Genomic DNA, 13764 nt, shown 5'->3' on the forward strand with positions numbered 1-13764 from the left:
GACTGAACATGGTAAGACCCAAATCAAACTTCTAAAGAGAACAATACAATGTCTGAGATGCAAAATTTACTGGACAGAACTAATGGCAATTTAGACACTGCAGAAGAAAAAGATAAGTGAAATTGAAGACAAAATAATATAAACTACCAAAAATCAAGCACATGCTGGGGAAAGAGGCTGAAAAAATGTACATAGTGCCAGGATTGTGGGACAACTTCAAGAGATTAATGTATATGAAACTGTGGTCTCCAAAGGAGAAAAGAGAAGGTGATAGAAGATTTTTAAAAATGTGTTGAAAACTATGAATCCACATATCCAAGAAGCTCCATAAACTTTGAGCATAAGAAACATGAAGAAAATTATCCCACAGCACATCATAGTCAGATTGCCTAACACTAGGGATAAGGTCAATATGTTACAAGTAACTGAACTGAAAAACACTCTTTACATACAAAAGAACAAAGAGGAGGAGGATGGCAGATTTCTCACGAGAAACAATATAAGCCAGAAGACAGTGAAATAATACCTTTAAGGTGCTGAAAGAAAAAGATCCTATCAATGTATTTATTTTTTCTGTTCTTTCTTTTTTAGAGAGAGAGAAAAGTGCACACAAGCAACAGAGGGGACAGGGGGAGGGAGAGAGAGAGAGAGAGAGAGACCCAAGTAGCCTCCATGCCCAGCATGCAGCACAGAGCCTGACATGGAAATCAGTCTCACGACCCTGAGATCATGACCTTGAACCAAAATCAAGAGTCAAAGGCCCAACTGACTTAGCCATCCAGGCACCCCTCTATAATTCTTTACCCCCCCCCAAAAAAAGTTTTCAAAATTATTTACATTTTTATATAAAATTATTTATACTTTTTAATTAAATTTTAAATAAGTATAAAATAAGTATACATGATTATTAAATAAGTATACATGGGTCCATACTAATTGTACCTGCCTCCCATTGCTATTTTAACAATTACCATACACTTAGCAGTTAAAATAACAGAAATTCATTATCTTATAGTTCTGGATGTTGGAAGTCAGTCTTACTGGGCTAAAGTCAAGGTGTTGGTAGGGCTGTGTTCCCTCTGGAGGATGAGGAAAAATCTTCACCTTTGTCAGCTTATAGAAGGTGCCTGTACCACTCCAGTCTCATCTTCCATCATCTTTCTCTTACTCTAACCCTCCTGTCTCTCTCTGAAAGGGACACTGATGATTGCAGTGGGCCCACCCAGATAATCTAGGATAATCTTTCATTTCAAGGTTCCCAAGTCACATCTGCAAAAATCCCTTTTGCCATATAAGGTAATGCAGTTACAGGCTTTAAGGGTTAGGATACAGACATTTTTGGGAGGCTGCTTTCAGCCTATGCATATGAATAAATAATAGCATGAATTTTTAAACTGGGGAGAAAAGACAAATCAGAGTTAACATCACCAGTGAGAATTCATGACAGTAGAATGTACCCCTGATATGATGTTAAGAAGGGCACTCTGTCTCTGTGGTATCTTTCCCAGAAACCCATAATTCCAGTCTTGTCGTGAAAAAAAAATAAAATAAAATCTGACAAACTCATACTGTCACAGAGCAGAGGAGACTAAGAATAAATGAGGACGAAGTGCCACATAGTATCTAGGATGGGATCCTGGAATAGGAAAAACCTGTTAGTGGAAAAGAAGGGAAATCTGGATAAAGTCTAGAGTTGAGTTATTAGTAATGCATTGACGTTAGTTCATTAGTTTGTCAAGTATACCAAGACGATGTGAGGTCTGAACATCAGGGAAACTGTGAGGGGCATTAAGGAGCTCTGTCTACTAATTTTATAACTTTTCTGTAAATCTTAAATGATTCTCAAATTTAAAAATTCAGGTGAAATGAAAACTATTCAAACATACAAAAGCTGAAAGAATACATCACCAGCAGACCTACACTACAAGAAGTGTTAACGGAAGTCTTGCAACTAGGAGGAACGTGATACCACATGGACTACTGGTATACCTGTGGCCAAACAAAAGAACTAAAGGTACCAGAAATGGTTACTATATAAGTAAATATAATGACTCTTTTCCTATTATTTATATCTCTTTAAGAGGCCATTAATAAGAGTGCCTGGGTGGCTCAGTAGGTTAAGTGTCTGCCTTCAGCTCAGGTCATGATCCTGGGGTCCTGGGATCAAGCACCACATCTGGCTCTCTGCTCAGTGGGGAGCCTGCTTTTCCCTCTCCTTCCTGCTGTGCTCTCTTTCATTATCTGTCTCTCTCACAAATAAATAAATAAAATCTTTTTAAAAGAGATAATTAAGGGCAGCCCGGGTGGCTCAGCAGTTTAGTGCCACCTTCAGCTCAGGACGTGATCCTGGAGAACCGGGATCGAGTCCCACGTCAGGCTCCCTGCATGGAGCCTGCTTCTCCCTCTGCCTGTGTCTCTGCCTCTCTTTCTCTCTGTGTCTCTCATGAATAAATAAATTAAATCTTTAAAAAATAAAATAAAAAGATAATTAATAATATATTATGGAATTTGTAACACATGTAGGAATAAAAGATGGGAAAATCATGGCACAAAAGTCAGAGGAGGCAAGAGAAATGGAAGGATACAGTTGCACGGTTCTTTTTTTTTTTTCTTTTTAGATATATTTATTTAGGGACTCCTGGGTGGTTTAGTGGTTGAGCATCTGCCTTCAGCTGAGGGCGTGATCCCAAAGTTCCAGAATTGAGTCTTGCCTTGGGCTCCCCTCGGGGATCCTGCTTCTCCCTCTGCCTATGTCTCAGCCTCTGTGTGTGTGTCTCTCTCTCGTGAATAAATAAATACAATCTTTTTAAAATTTTTTATTTATTTATTTTAGATAATGTGAGTGGGGGGAAGGGGCAGAGAGAGAGGAAGACAAGCAGACTCCCTACTGAGTAAGGAGCCCAATGTGGGGCTCGATCCAAGGACCCTAAGATTATTACCTGAGCCAAACCAAGAAATGGATGCTTGACCGAGTGAGCACCCACGCGCCCCTACAGTTGTGGGGTTCCGATGCTATATGTGGAATGGTACAATATCACTTGACTGTAGAGAGCAATAAAAGTCAAAGATGTATACTATCAATTCTAAGCAGGCACAAAAATAACAACAAAAAAGTTATAGCTAATAAAAGCCAGTAAAAGGGAAAATGTAATAAAAGGTGAGACAAAATATAGTCATAACTCCAAAAAGAAGAAAAAGAGGAAGAAGGTAAATGGACAATAACAGAAGGGGGGAAAAATAGCTAGGTAATAGATTTATGCCCATACATATCAATAATCCCATTAAATGGCAGAGATTGGATTAAAGATAAATAATGTCCAACTATATGTTGCCTTCAAGAAACTCACTAAGTAAAGAAACACAAACCAAGTTAGGAGTAAAAGGATGGAAAAAATATCGTGCTAACACTAATCAAAAGAAGGCTGAGTGCCTATATTAATATCAGACAAGGTAGATTTCAGAGCAATGAATATTACTGGCGATAAGGAACATCATTTAGGGGCGCCTGGGTGGCTCAGTCCGTTAAGGAACTGCCTTCAGCTCAGGTCATGATCTCAGGGTCCTGGGATCCAGCCCCACATCCGGCTCTCTGATCAGTGGGGAGTCTGCTTCTCCTTCTCCTTCTCCCTCTGCTGGCCACTCCCCCTGCTTGTGCTCTCTCTCTCTCTCTCTCTCTCTCTCTTTCTGTCAAACAAATAAATAAAATCTTAAAAAAAAAAAAACATAAGGCAGCCCAGGTGGCTCAGAGGTTTAGTGCCGCCTTCTTTCTCTGTCTCTCATGAATAAATAAATAAATAATCTTTAAAAAAATAAAATAAAAAATCATCATTTTATAATGATAATGGAGTCAAGATAATTAAGAAAATATAAGAATCCTGAATATTTATGCATGTAATGTTGGATTTTCAACATACAACAGCAAAAGCTGATAGAACTGGAAAGACAAGTAGAAAAATGCCCAGTGATAGTGAAAGACTTCAATATCCTTCTCTCAATAAGTGCTAGAACAAATAAACAGAAAATCAGTAAGGCGAGGGAAGACCTGAACAACACTATCAGCCAAATTAACCTAACTGAATTCATTTATAGGACACTTTATGCAAAAATCGTACACATTTGTTTCAAGTGTACATATAACATTGTACAGACCATATTCTGGGCCATAAAACAGGTCTTGCCATGTTCTAAAGGATTGAAGTCATACAAACTACATTTTCTGGCCACAATTAAAAAATCAACAACAGAAAGAGATCTGGAAAAAAAATCCTCAAATATTTGAAAGCTAAATAATAGATTTCTATTCCATTTTAAAAGTATAGCAGTAATGGATAACTTATGCCTTCTTTAAATCAGTATATTTCCCCAGAGTAGCCAGGAAAGCAGCCATCATGAATACTCAATATTTTATTAATTGCTGAGGAGCAACTAATCTGGCTAAAGCTCCAAAGGCCCACTCAACCCTCATACTCCATTTGGTTTTGGTCCCAAGGAGGTGTGTGTTTCTTGGGGTTAGGAGGGCAGTTTTCTGCCAAGGGTGTCCTCCTAATGGAGATATCACATTGCCAAAGGTAGTCTGTGCTTCTCCCCTTCTTTCTTTTCGATCAGCTGCTACAACCAATTAGTAGCCTAGAATAAACTGACCAGTAGTCTTGACCATTAGTAGCCATGGCAGGAATAAGAGCAAAGGTGTTTATTCTTCATAGGGCCAGAGCCATGAGCAGAAATCAGCATTCATCTCCAGGGCGAAAAAACTGGTGGCTTGTCTGAGAGCAAAACTGAAAATTCTATTGTTCGGGGGGATCTGTCTTTAGCCTTGTCATTTATTTAACAAAAACGTACTGAGCATTAACCATGTACTGAGCCCTATACTTGGCATTCAGAGTATATAAGCCACAGTTCCTGACCTACAGCTACTCATGAGGTGATGGGTGAAATCAGGTAATTGAGAAATTTTAAAAGGATGCAATAAGTTGTCACAGCAACATAAGTGTGCTATGGGCTGCTACAGGAACACTAGGTACTTGGAATTTAAAGAAAGAACAGAAATAACGTCATCAGGAACAAAAAAATAAGCTTAAGATGCCTATGTATTTAGTGTCCAGTACAGTGATGAGAACAGATTATTTAAATGTTGAAATGAGTCAAAATGATATCACTCAATACAGGCTCTCTTCTTCCATTTTGTTGTTGGTGGTGATGGTGGTAGTGGGGGTTGGTGGCATTTATTTCAATTCCTGAAATAAATCAGAACTTGTACAGCTGAATCAAAAACGTGCACAGGTGAGAATTTTCAGATTCCAATGAAAAATGTTCAGATCCCACTTTAATTACAGTTTCAGAGATGGTTTTCCCCTAAAATAATGTTTAAAATGCATGAAGAGTATGCCCTAAAGGAGGTTAATTACCATGGAACTGGAAGTCTTTTTCATCACAAGAGATTCTTTTCTCACTCAAACTTGCACTTGGATCAACCACAAAAAAAATAAAATAAAATAAAAATAAAAATCCTTGTTTGCAGAGCCTTTCTTTCCCTACCTAATTGCTCCCAGGCCAAAAAAAAAAAAAAAAAAAAAAAAAAAAAGCAGAAATATAATCATAGTATATAGGGTGGTTCAGCTGTGAACAATTTTTATATAATACAATAATGACTGAATATTATTCAGCCAAAGTGTAGTAAAACTCCATTGGGAGAATGGAGAAAAGGGGAAAAAATCCTTATTTGCTGCAGAACAAAATAATCCCTAACCACAAAAATCCAGATATAAAGAAATTTACAAGTAAAAGTATTATCTAGAAATAAATGAATTAATGGCTAAAGGAATTAAAAGCAGTACCTTTGAGAAAGGTATGATGAGAGATACATCAGGGGTGAGCTAGTTTTCATTATAAGCTTTGCTATACTACTGACATTCTAAACTTTGTGTATAAAGTTAATAAAAAATTTAAATATTTTAGGCAAAAGAAATAAAAATTTTGAAAAAGAAAACTGCCCAGCCTTGGCTGATCACAGCATTTTGTACACTGAGACTCGGGAAAAGCTCTCAGGAAATACTTTCCTAACTGAAAAGTTTTCTCAGTGCCATGGTGACCGGCAATAGCTCTGCTCCCAGGAGTCATCTGGCCCTTGTCTCCACTGCAAACTACGCAAGGTGGCATGAAAAACATCACTTTTGTCCATTATATATTATACTTTGTAGATGTCTGAGAACTACTGAAGTCACTAATAGTTTCTGAGGTTTTAGAAGTATTTTGCTAGATTTCAGCAAGATATCATAGAAAGCCATTACTGCAGAATAACTACCTACTAACATATTCGTAGAGACACAAAATTGCATGTCAGAAAAGCTAATTAAAAGGCTTGTTTGGCCTAGCAGTGAGGTTCACCTTCATTACATCACTGGTTGGGCTTTAAGTCTGATCTTTTGCATTCTTCTGAAGCACTTAAATTTATTCACCCTTCCTCAACTCTACCGTGAGTTAGCTGTTTGCCCATACAACTGTGTAGACCACAATCCAGGATTCCCAATCAGCCATTATCTTTATAGGCTTCTAAACTTTGTTGTACATTAGAATCACCTGGGGAGTTTCAAATGATCCCAACGCCCAGATTTCACACCACAGCAATTAAATGAGAATGTTGGCGTGTGGGAGCTAGGCATCAGTACATTTTAAAGATCCCAAGGTGATTCCAATGCATGGCAAAATTTGAGAACCACTGCAGTATCATAATTACTTCTTGGGAGTCAATTTTGCAAATATTAAATGGTGCCAACATACACACAAGCTGCTGTTCTCATTTTCCTTTGAGTGCCTGAATTTAGGGAAACTTTCTTTTATATGTCATATATTGCTGGTAGAAGACAGTCACAACTACTTTTGGGACAGGTTGCATTATGCGTGTTCTATTATGCATGTTGCATGCTGCATGGAATTGATCTTCAGGGCCTCATGCTAGATGGATCCAGAACTGATTTCTGTGGAAAATCTGGGTTGGGAAAAATACAAGTTCTACACTTGGTCCACCATAGGAGTCCTTTATTGAGGCCCAACATAATCGTGAAGATTTACTCAGCATAAAGGTGATAATTCATTCTGAAGTTTCAGAACACTGGACATAGAGAGGAGATCGTACAAGCTTTCAGAGAGGAAAGCAAGACAAAATAAAGAGGTCCCGTATGAAAAGGTCAGTTATCAGAATATCTTTGCTTTCTTAATAGTAACACTGGTAGCCAGAAGATAATTGAGAGACACACCATCTCAAAAATTTACTTTCTATACACAATGATTAGAAAGCCACTGAAGATATGCTTTACAAAAACAAATAAGTAAATCAAGAAAGAGAATGGCACATAACAGGAAACAAGATTTCTAACACTAGAGAGAGGCAAAGAGAGTACCTACCACAATGGTGAAGGGAGAATTCGGATGATAGCTGGCACCAATAGAAGGCAACAGGTCAAGATAAAAGGTTTAAGGAGAGACTTCTTTTGGAAGATAAAATGGTAAACTACCTCATGCAGATGAACGTATTGAGAGGAGGTTTAGACAAATGGTGAAGAATTTAGGATTGAGTTAGTAATAAGTACATGGAAAACTTACCAAGCAAACAAGAACCTCATAATCACTAGGAAAAACAAACAAACAAAGAAACCATATAGGAGAGAAAAGTAATCACAATTACTACATAGTTTGGCTAAAAGGATCAGAATAATTAAATTCTGAATAGTAATCTACTTAGAATTATAACATGACCATATTAGAATGAAGGGACAAGAAAAGTTGGATGGAGGGGAAGGAAGTGTGATAAATCCTCATCTTCAAGAGTGGGAAGCCAATAGGCAAATACCTAAAACCCAAGAGTTAAAAAACAAAAAGAAGTATATTATCTTGAACTATGGAAGGCAGTACCAAAATCAGCTAAAAGAGCTGAAAGTACCTGACATGGCAGGGGAGACATGAAGATTGCTCCTTGCCTTGACAAATCTCAAAATATCAGTTGGCTCTTTAAGTCACATACATGTAGAACTTTAATAAAAACTTAAAATTTTTAAAGTTCTGAGGATTTTTATTTATTTGCCTGCTTTGTAATGTTAAGGTGAACTTCATCTACCACTCCCCAAAAATAATCAGTACGATATGCATTTCCAGCAAATATTCTGTGGAGTAGATTCCTGTGATGGAATTCATGCTACGAGGTTGGCACTGGCAAACTAGCAACTTCCAATGAGAAGCCAACCACATATGGTTTGCTTTCATTTATATCTTTCGTGAGGGTTCAACTTGAATACAGTTTTTATTCATATTACAATTCCAGCATAGAGCCTCAAGAATTTGGCTAGCCAATGATTTTGAGGGTCTGTGCTGATTAATTAACTTTTTAAATTGTCATATGTTGACTAATAGCCCATGTTATTAAGCCCTACGTAACATAACTATAGCAATATAAAGTATCTTAATCTCAGAACATTATCGGTCCTTCTATTAGTAGATTTATTAGATATTTCCTATTAGTTGAAAATAAGCTATTACTACCCATTGGGGAGTATTCTGGGAACTAAATTTAAGGAACCACTAACAGGAAAAGGAAAGCGGAGGGAGAGGAAGCAAGAGGATGAAGGTAAAGAGAAAGGCTGGACAACTTTGACAAGTCAGCCTATGCAACTGGTGCATGAAAATCATCAATTTCACATGGAATACTGTCTCTGGTTCTCCTTATAATTTACATCTACTTGTCCCCATTTTTGCTGTTACATTTACAAATCCTCTTTCCATACTCAACCTTTGCATTTTCTCCATGTTCTGCTCTATGATGACATTGAACTCAGTCATATTTCAGTTAAAAATTCATTCAGCTTCACTCATTCTTCAGAACATTAACTTTTTTTCCCCCTAAATTAATCTCCCTCCTTGTTATAATTTGCACACACTCCCTCTTTAGAGAAAAAAACCGATAATCACCACTTTCCATTGCCTGCGTTGTGTACCTTTCTTTCTTACTACTTTTCTGGCTCACTGAGCATCTTTTTCTAAAGGAATAGGCTTCTTTCTTGTCAATTAAAATCAGCAAGAGTATCAATGATCTGTCCTAGCCTATGCTGCAGTTATTCACTGAAATACACTGTTAACCAGAATTTATCAAGTAAAACAACTTCACAAAGGAGGTTATACAGATATTTATTTACACACATATGAATAAGAAATGAAGCATTCAAAATTTTCTCTCTAATCCAAGCAAAAAAAAAAAAAAAGAAAGTGAACAAAAGTTCCAGTCAAATTATCAGATTTTTTTTCCTGTGCTAACTTACCACAAAGGGACCCAAGACCCTGAATTTCACCATGAATATAGCTTTACATGGTTTCAGTTGTACTTCAACAGACTATGAGATAAATGAAAAACAGCAACTCAATAAACAAGATACCAAAGTCCCTATTTCCTCATTGAGCTGAATGGCACCCTTAAATCCCTTAAATGAAAAGGGTATGCAAACTATATACGTGAATGCATGCGTTTTCTTTGGAAGATGTACCACAGCCTTTATGATTTTATTAGGTTCTCATTCCAGTACTCCACATAGACTGAGAATTACTGGCATAAGGTAAAAATAATTACACTGAGCATTAAAAGTAATTTAAAATGTAACATCAAGTTAAAACAGTCACCACAAAGATGATACTAAATTGACCACAAAAGACAAAAACTGTTTTTTTTGACAAAAACTATTTTAAAAAATATTTTAATAAAGAAAAATTGGTAATAAGCATTTGACCAGTTGTACACAGATTTCATGTACTTTTCTTTCATGTACTTTTCATAATTATGGTGTGTTTCACCTCCAAAAAATGCTTTTTAAAAAACTGTACATCCCAACAGAAAGAGAAACCAGTGTTTGCAGTCCCTGAATAAATCTTAAAAGACTAGAAATTTTTAAAAAAAGGATTCGAGAAATAAAAGCATGATGTGTTTCCATGTGTAGGGATGAGTTTAAAATGTGGTTTTATTCTTGATTCTCACAAATCAAGAAATGCATGTTTAAGTATATATTTAACAAACAAAAATAAATGCCTATTATTGAAATTACCACATTTAGTGTGTGTGTGTGTATAAAAGAGAAGGGCAAGGAGGAAGGCAGGAAGGGACAAGAGAAAAAAGAGAACAAAGGAAATGAGACTGGCCATCCTCACGCACACACACAGCAAAAAATAACCACATGGAGACTAAAATAACTCTCCTCTTGGGACAAAAGGGAATTTAAAATTACTACCTACAAACTACATTCAAAACATATGGAATGTGATCATGGAGCCATTAATAATAACTCCCAGTTTTGGAATACAGGTGAGGTCTGGAGCCTAAGACCAAGAAAGAATTCTTGAGACATCTTTGGTGCAAGATGGTGATTTTTATTAAAGCGTGGGGACAGGACCCGTGGGCAGGAAGAGCGGCTGCCCCGGGCCTGTGAGGGGGGGTTGACCATGTACCTGAGAGTTGGGAGGGGTGTGAGGATAGCGTCCCCTCTAAGGAATTTTGGAAGCAAGGTTTCCAGGACCCCGAGGGGGCTGGCTGCTGTTGGGAAAGGTCGCTTATTACCCTCTAATAAAACCTGAGTCATGAGACCCTTCAGATGTGTATCCGTGGGCCATGTGCTTGGGGGATCATCACCAGCATGTATCTTGGGGGGTAGAGATAAAGGAACTTTCTACAGGAATTTCTATGTGTTAAAGTAGACTTACAGGATCCTGGGGGTCAGGCTCAGATTGCCTGTTGTCCTCAGCGAAGTATGAACCTCGAGGCAGTTGAGTCCCTAGAGGAAGGTCCCTCTGCCTGTTTCAAGGACTTGTCAATGTGCTGCCCTGGGGTCGTGCTTTGTCCTCAGCTGGCCCTGCTCCCCCATCACAACTGTTACCATTTTATAATATTTGTAAATTGCAGCAAATACAAAAGGAAAGATCAAACAGAAATAAGAATCATATGAATAGCAGGGAAAAGAAAATGTCATTATTTGTGGACAACACAATTATATTCCTAGTAATCTAAAAGTTCAGTTTAGAGTCTGTAGAGTTCCCTTCACTTTTAGCAACTTCTCCCCTTTCCTGGAAACTGCCCCTGCGCCCTGCAATTTTGTACCTCTGGGCACTTAAAGAATGTCCCTCTGGTCACTTGAAGAATGGTTAGTGCAATGGGACTCCACCGTCTGGCAACAGTTGACTGATGGAGGAAAATCCTTAGTCTGAGTCCCTTCCCCAGATATGTGGACTTGACCCTGCCTTAGTCCTCCTTGGGATACTTAAACTGTGGTGTGTGAAACCCTGGGGTAGGTAGTGGCCATAAACTGAGACTCTCTCCTGTTCTCAGACTCCAGGAAGCATTCCTAAATCCTTAGGATACACTTTCCTTTTCTTCACACTAATTCAAATTCTATTTCTGTTACTTGCATCCGAAAAGTTTTAATTTCTGCATCTAGAAAGCTTATTTATTTTTGTTTAAGATTTTATTTATTTACTCACGAGAGACAGAAAGAGAGAGGCAGAGATGCAGGCAAAGGGAGAAGCAAGCTCCCTATGGGGAGCCCGATGCGAGACTCAATTCCAGGACCCCAGGATCATAACCTGAGCCGAAGGCACACAGTCAACCACTGAGCCAACCCAGGCGCACCTATCTAGAAAGTTTAAGTGAATCAACTGAAAACTGTTATTTATTTTTAAAATTTTGAAGTAATACCAAACTTATGAAAAGGTTGCAAGTACAATACAGAAAACTTCTTTACTAAACCACTGGAGAATAGTTTTTGTTATGATAATCCTCACCTCTGAACAGTCTGGTAAATATTTTCTATAAACCGGACATTCCCCAACATAAAACCAAAATAAATATAAAATGTAAAATATAAATATTTTACAATATAATATAAAATATTTATAATATTTTAAATAAATATAATATTTTAATATTTTAAATAAATATAATATTTATAAAATATAAATATTTATATTTTACAATATAAATATAAAATGTAGCACCTCCTTGCTACATAGATAATGACCTTGCCCTTCCAGCCTAGTGGCTTTAGGATAGAATTTTTCAGCAACAAAAGAGTAAGAACTATTAAATATTTCTTAAATCTTAGAAAGATATATGGATACAAAACAAATTACACTTTTCTCTTTGAGTTTTTAATGGCACATGATTGATCACTAGGAAATACAGTTTGCAAGTATAAATTTCATAAGAGATGGTTGCCAGAAAAAAAAAATGCTATTGCATGTCAGAAACTTTCTGCCCTGGAATTTTTCTCACTGAAATAATTTTATAACATAATTTTTGATATTTCAAATTTTCTTGGAAATACATAAAAAAATATTAAAACAGGGGCACCTGGGTGGCTTATTTGGTTAAGTGTCCAACTCCTGATTTCGGCTCAGGTCATGATCTCTGGGTCATCAGATGGAACCCTGCATCCAGCTCTGTACTCAGTGTGGAGTCTGCTTGAGAGTCTCTCTCACCCTTTCCTTCCATACCTCCCCTCACTCACTCTCTAAATAAATAACATCTTAAATATATATATATGTAAATATATATATAATATTAAATATATATATATAAACAAGAGTCATTATGCATAACTACTGATGCCTTTCCTGAACACCAGCAATAATCAGAAAAGAACTCTAACTCAGATCTGACTTCTGAACTCCAAACTTATTTTTCCAACTCCCTACTTAATATATTAATTTGTATTTCTTAAAATCATTTTACACTTAATACATTCAAAATTAAACTTTTGATTTATAATCCACCAAATACATTTTCTGTTCTCTCACAATGCTCCCCACCCCGCCCTCAGTCTTCCTCAGTCCAGAAAAACTTAAAGCCAGCCCTAATTCTTCCCCTTTCTTAACTTCCCCCAATAGCTCATTAGGAACATTTTACTCCCAAAATATACCCCAAATCTGTCCACTTTGCTCTCCTCCACTATTCTGTTAGCTAGGCTCTGCCATCTCCAAGAACACAAATATGGTCCCCACATTGGCTCTCCACCTCTATACTTTCTATCTCTCCACACCAGAGACATCTTTGTAACGCTTGAAGTAAATCAGGCTGTTATTCATTAAATAAACGAAGAAACAGGAAGTTTTACAATTTAAAAAAATAGATCAAAAACTACCTGTTTTTTAAGAGAAAATATCTAAAAATCTTATCTGGGATGCTTTCTAGAATATCTGAAGGATTCGGAACTTTTGCATGTCCTCACCAACACGCATTGGATTCCAGTCTATTGCAATCCTAGGGACCTGATAGATGCCAAGGAAAAATTTGGAGATGTAGCTATCTACATGAAATTCATTCATATGAGGGAAATATAGCCCATAGTCTAGTCAACAAAGGCAAAGACAAGAATTACGGGAGAGGGGAGTGACAGGACAAATGATAACTGCAATGGACCAGGCGAATCATACTTTATACTTTCCAACTAAAATGATTAGTTAGAAAATAGTAGTCAGTTTAGGTCATCTGCACTTGAGCAAGTTGACCGGGGATCTGAAAACAAATGTTAGCTGTTTCTGGGTTTTCCAAAAACCAAAGGCATTGAGCTCTGCACTGTAAGTGACAGGCTGCCAATGTCCTTCCTCAAAGACCTCCATCTTGACTAGGTCAGGTCTCACCAATTCTCTCCATACAACTTTTCTGACACGAGAATTTCAAAAGCTACTTTAATATTTTGCAAAGAGCTAATTCAAAGTGAGTCTTTCAAGGCTAACAGTTTA

This window comes from Vulpes lagopus, chromosome 10 (genome assembly GCF_018345385.1).
Source record: "Vulpes lagopus strain Blue_001 chromosome 10, ASM1834538v1, whole genome shotgun sequence".
Taxonomy (NCBI): domain Eukaryota; kingdom Metazoa; phylum Chordata; class Mammalia; order Carnivora; family Canidae; genus Vulpes; species Vulpes lagopus.